Source organism: Pseudoliparis swirei, chromosome 16 (genome assembly GCF_029220125.1).
Source record: "Pseudoliparis swirei isolate HS2019 ecotype Mariana Trench chromosome 16, NWPU_hadal_v1, whole genome shotgun sequence".
In the NCBI taxonomy this organism is placed as follows: domain Eukaryota; kingdom Metazoa; phylum Chordata; class Actinopteri; order Perciformes; family Liparidae; genus Pseudoliparis; species Pseudoliparis swirei.
Window position 1 is genome coordinate 23,634,363 of NC_079403.1, and position 5,327 is coordinate 23,639,689.

Consider the following 5,327-nt stretch of genomic DNA (forward strand, 5'->3'; position numbering starts at 1 on the left):
AGACCAGTACAGAGATGAGTCCTTTATCAGCACTAAGGTCTAACAAGACCAGTACAGAGATGAGTCCTTTATCAGGACTAAGGTCTAACAAGACCAGTACAGAGAGGAGTCCTCTATCAGCACTAAGGTCTAACAAGACCAGTACAGAGATGAGTCCTCTATCAGCACTAAGGTCTAACAAGACCAGTACAGAGATGAGTCCTTTATCAGGACTAAGGTCTAACAAGACCAGAACAGAGAGGAGTCCTCTATCAGGACTAAGGTCTAACAAGACCAGTACAGAGATGAGTCCTCTATCAGCACTAAGGTCTAACAAGACCAGGACAGAGAGGAGTCCTCTATCAACACTGAGGTCTAACAAGACCAGTACAGAGATGAGTCCTTTATCAGCACTAAGGTCTAACAAGACCAGTACAGAGATGAGTCCTTTATCAGGACTAAGATCTAACAAGACCAGTACAGAGATGAGTCCTTTATCAGGACTAAGGTCTAACAAGACCAGTACAGAGAGGAGTCCTCTATCAGCACTAAGGTCTAACAAGACCAGTACAGAGATGAGTCCTTTATCAGGACTAAGGTCTAACAAGACCAGGACAGAGAGGAGTCCTTTATCAGCACTAAGGTCTAACAAGACCAGTACAGAGATGAGTCCTTTATCAGGACTAAGGTCTAACAAGACCAGTACAGAGATGAGTCCTCTATCAGGACTAAGGTCTAACAAGACCAGTACAGAGATGAGTCCTTTATCAGGACTAAGATCTAACAAGACCAGTACAGAGATGAGTCCTTTATCAGCACTAAGGTCTAACAAGACCAGTACAGAGATGAGTCCTCTATCAGCACTAAGGTCTAACAAGACCAGTACAGAGATGAGTCCTTTATCAGCACTAAGGTCTAACAAGACCAGTACAGAGATGAGTCCTTTATCAGCACTAAGGTCTAACAAGACCAGTACAGAGATGAGTCCTTTATCAGGACTAAGGTCTAACAAGACCAGTACAGAGAGGAGTCCTCTATCAGGACTAAGGTCTAACAAGACCAGTACAGAGATGAGTCCTTTATCAGGACTAAGATCTAACAAGACCAGTACAGAGATGAGTCCTTTATCAGCACTAAGGTCTAACAAGACCAGTACAGAGAGGAGTCCTCTATCAGCACTAAGATCTAACAAGACCAGTACAGAGATGAGTCCTTTATCAGCACTAAGGTCTAACAAGACCAGTACAGAGATGAGTCCTCTATCAGCACTAAGGTCTATCAAGACCAGTACAGAGATGAGTCCTCTATCAGGACTAAGGTCTAACAAGACCAGGACAGAGAGGAGTCCTCTATCAGGACTAAGGTCTAACAAGACCAGTACAGAGAGGAGTCCTCTATCAGGACTAAGATCTAACAAGACCAGTACAGAGATGAGTCCTTTATCAGGACTAAGGTCTAACAAGACCAGTACAGAGATGAGTCCTCTATCAGCACTAAGGTCTAACAAGACCAGTACAGAGATGAGTCCTTCATCAGGACTAAGGTCTAACAAGACCAGTACAGAGATGAGTCCTTTACCAGCACTAAGGTCTAACAAGACCAGTACAGAGATGAGTCCTTTATCAGGACTAAGATCTAACAAGACCAGTACAGAGATGAGTCCTTTACCAGCACTAAGGTCTAACAAGACCAGTACAGAGAGGAGTCCTCTATCAGCACTAAGGTCTAACAAGACCAGTACAGAGATGAGTCCTCTATCAGGACTAAGGTCTAACAAGACCAGTACAGAGATGAGTCCTTTATCAGGACTAAGATCTAACAAGACCAGTACAGAGATGAGTCCTCTATCAGGACTAAGGTCTAACAAGACCAGTACAGAGATGAGTCCTCTATCAGCACTAAGGTCTAACAAGACCAGTACAGAGAGGAGTCCTCTATCAGCACTAAGGTCTAACAAGACCAGTACAGAGAGGAGTCCTCTATCAGCACTAAGGTCTAACAAGACCAGTACAGAGATGAGTCCTTTATCAGGACTAAGATCTAACAAGACCAGTACAGAGATGAGTCCTTTATCAGCACTAAGGTCTAACAAGACCAGTACAGAGATGAGTCCTTTATCAGGACTAAGGTCTAACAAGACCAGTACAGAGATGAGTCCTCTATCAGCACTAAGGTCTAACAAGACCAGTACAGATGAGTCCTCTATCAGTGGAGCAGCATGTGTGTTCATGTCCTCCTCTCCTCCTCCACGCTCCATCTGTAATGATGTCCATGTGAAGGCCCCCCCCCCCCCCCTCAATGGACCCTCTCCATGTTGCCCCTCGCTCTCCTCCACTTGCCCCTTCACCTCTGTTCTTTCCCCATCTCGCCCTCCTCTCTCTCTCCGTCGTTCCCCTCCTCACATCTCTGTTTACGCTTGCTGTTGGGTCCGTCCCCACGGCAACCGATCTGGGCCCTCACACCAACGCCTGGGCTCGCAAACGTATCTGGGGAGGAAGAGTGGAAACGAAGAGGAGAGAGAGAGAAACAGAGAGAGACAGAGAGAGACACAGAGAGAGTGAGAGAAACCAAGACAGAGAGAGAGAGACAGTGAGAGAGAGAGAGAGAGAGAGAGAGAGACAGAGACAGTGAGAGAGAGAGAGAGAGAGAGAGAGAGAGAGAGTGGAAGGAGATCAGATCCAAAACTCTCTCCAGACGTGGCGCTGAAAGGTACTTATGTCTGGGAGCGAGTTCATCTCTCCATCTTGAACGTCTTTTCAGACGCACATGTGGGCGAGAGAATCCAAACTGTAGGGATCAGGAAGAGAGAGACAGAGGGAGAGAGAGAGAGAGAGAGAGAGGGAGAGAGAGGGAGAGAGAGAAAGAGGGAGAGACAGAGGGAGAGGGAGAGAGAGAAAGGTTCCCCTTCGCACCAACAAGAACAAACAGAAACACAAAGTCCACGACACCAAGAGTGAGACAGATGAGAGGCTCACATGAACCTGCTGAGCCAGAGAGACACCGAGCCCCCCCCCACGAGCCCCCCCCACCGAGCCCCCCCCCCCCACTGAGCCATCGCCAACGCCACAGCTACAGCAACAGCCATCGCCATCGGCACTCTCATCTCATTCCTGTTGGCGGGATGATTGGTTATTATCCGGGGACCATTTGATTAGATTTTGGGATCGATCGGGTCAAAGGTCAAGGTCACGAAAAGGTCAAAATCTTCTATCTTTCTATCCAATTGGCAACTAATGCCAAAATGTTCATAATTCAATGCCCAATCTTGTGATCTGCGAAGGTATGCGCTCTACCGAGTGCCCATTCTAGTTTGAAATAATGTGTTTGGTATTAACAAAGCATTATATTGTATTAGCTGATCACGTGTTGTTCAAGTCAGGCACACGTGAAATGTGGCCGTACTTCACATGTATCAGTACCTCAGAATTATATTAAATTGAAGTGTCTCGTTATGTTCACCCAAAGGAGTGGAACACACACACACACACACTCTCTCACACACACACACACACAAAGACAAACCGTCATGGTTGTAAACGTCTTGTCCGGGGGTTTCCCCACAACTATCCGAGCATTAAATTCTCTCAAAGCGTCGGATCATGGTGGAAAAATGCGTTTGTGTGCACACGGCCCCGTTTGTTATCTGTGACCTCTGACTGTGACTCACGGTCTTGCAGGTCTTGGATGTTTCTGCACATTCACATGAAACCGTCCCGACCGGCTCTGGATCCTTCAACACAACGGGGATATCACCACGGCAGTGTTGACAAGGAAGTGTCGGATGTATTACTCCCAAAGAAATAGAATAAGAGCACAAGGGACATTGAACTCATTCGACTAGTACAGTAGAACATGGGATTTGTAATTAGTTGTTCGACAGTTGGAGAGTGGAAGCAGCTCCGGAGACAGCTAGCGAGCTCGTAAGCGAGGTAGCTGTCCATATCCAGAGCATTGGACAGTGAAGCAGAGCGTCCGGTAGGCCCAGCTAGCCGCCAGCTAGCCGCCAGCTAGCCGCCAGCCGTTTGTCTTATGTTTCGGTATCCAGCGTAGGATGACAGCATTGTGTAATTAGCTATATTAGCTAGCATTGTGAGATTAACTACGTTAGCTGGCATTGTGGGATTAGCTACGTTAGCTAGAATTGTTGTACTATCTACGTTAGCTGGCATTGTGTAATTAGCTACATTAGCTGGCATTGTGGGATTAGCTACGTTAGCTAGAATTGTTGTACTATCTACGTTAGCTGGCATTGTGTAATGAACTACCTTAGCTGGCATTGTGGGATAAAATACGTTAGCTAGAATTGTTGTACTATCTACGTTAGCTGGCATTGTGTAATTATTTTAGCTGGCATTGTGGGATTAACTACGTGAGCTGGCATTGTGGGATTAGCTACGTTAGCTGGCATTATGGGATTAGCTACATTAGCTGGCATTGTGTAATTAGCTACGTTAGCTGGCATTGTGGGATTAACTACGTGAGCTGGCATTGTGTAATTAGCTACGTTAGCTGGCATTGTGGGATTAACTACGTGAGCTGGCATTGTGGGATTAGCTACGTTAGCTAGAATTGTTGTACTATCTACGTTAGCTGGCATTGTGTAATTAGCTACGTTAGCTGGCATTGTGTAATTAGCTACGTTAGCTGGCATTGTGTAATTAGCTACGTTAGCTGGCATTATGGGATTAGCTACGTTAGCTGGCATTATGGGATTAGCTACGTTAGCTGGCATTATGGGATTAGCTACGTTAGCTGGCATTGTGGGATTAGCTACGTTAGCGAGAATTGTTGTACTATCTACGTTAGCTGGCATTGTGTAATTAGCTACGTTAGCTGGCATTGTGTAATTAGCTACGTTAGCTGGCATTATGGGATTAGCTACGTTAGCTGGCATTATGGGATTAGCTACGTTAGCTTGCATTATGGGATTAGCTACGTTAGCTGGCATTGTGGGATTAGCGACGTTAGCTGGCATTGTGGGATTAGCTACGTTAGCTGGCATTATGGGATTAGCTACGTTAGCTGGCAATTAGCAAGCCGTCCAGTTCAGCTAGCATGGTGGTTCCACCGTGCTTTCATCCTACATCGGTGACAGGAAATAGGGAGCGAACAGAGTCGTTACTCATCTGGCGATAGCGATGTGCTTCCCCACGTTGTTGAGTTTTTAAATATCACTCTCAGTAACTTCACTTTGTAGTTTTAGTCCTTGATTCTGTGACGTCCATTTTTACGGTCGTCATCCCTCTCGACGACAGACGTGACCCGTCGGGGAGTCGGCTGGCGCCCTTCAAGCCGCTGATGATGTTCGTGGTGCAGAGCTGGAGGAACAACGCTCCCCCCGTGTCTCG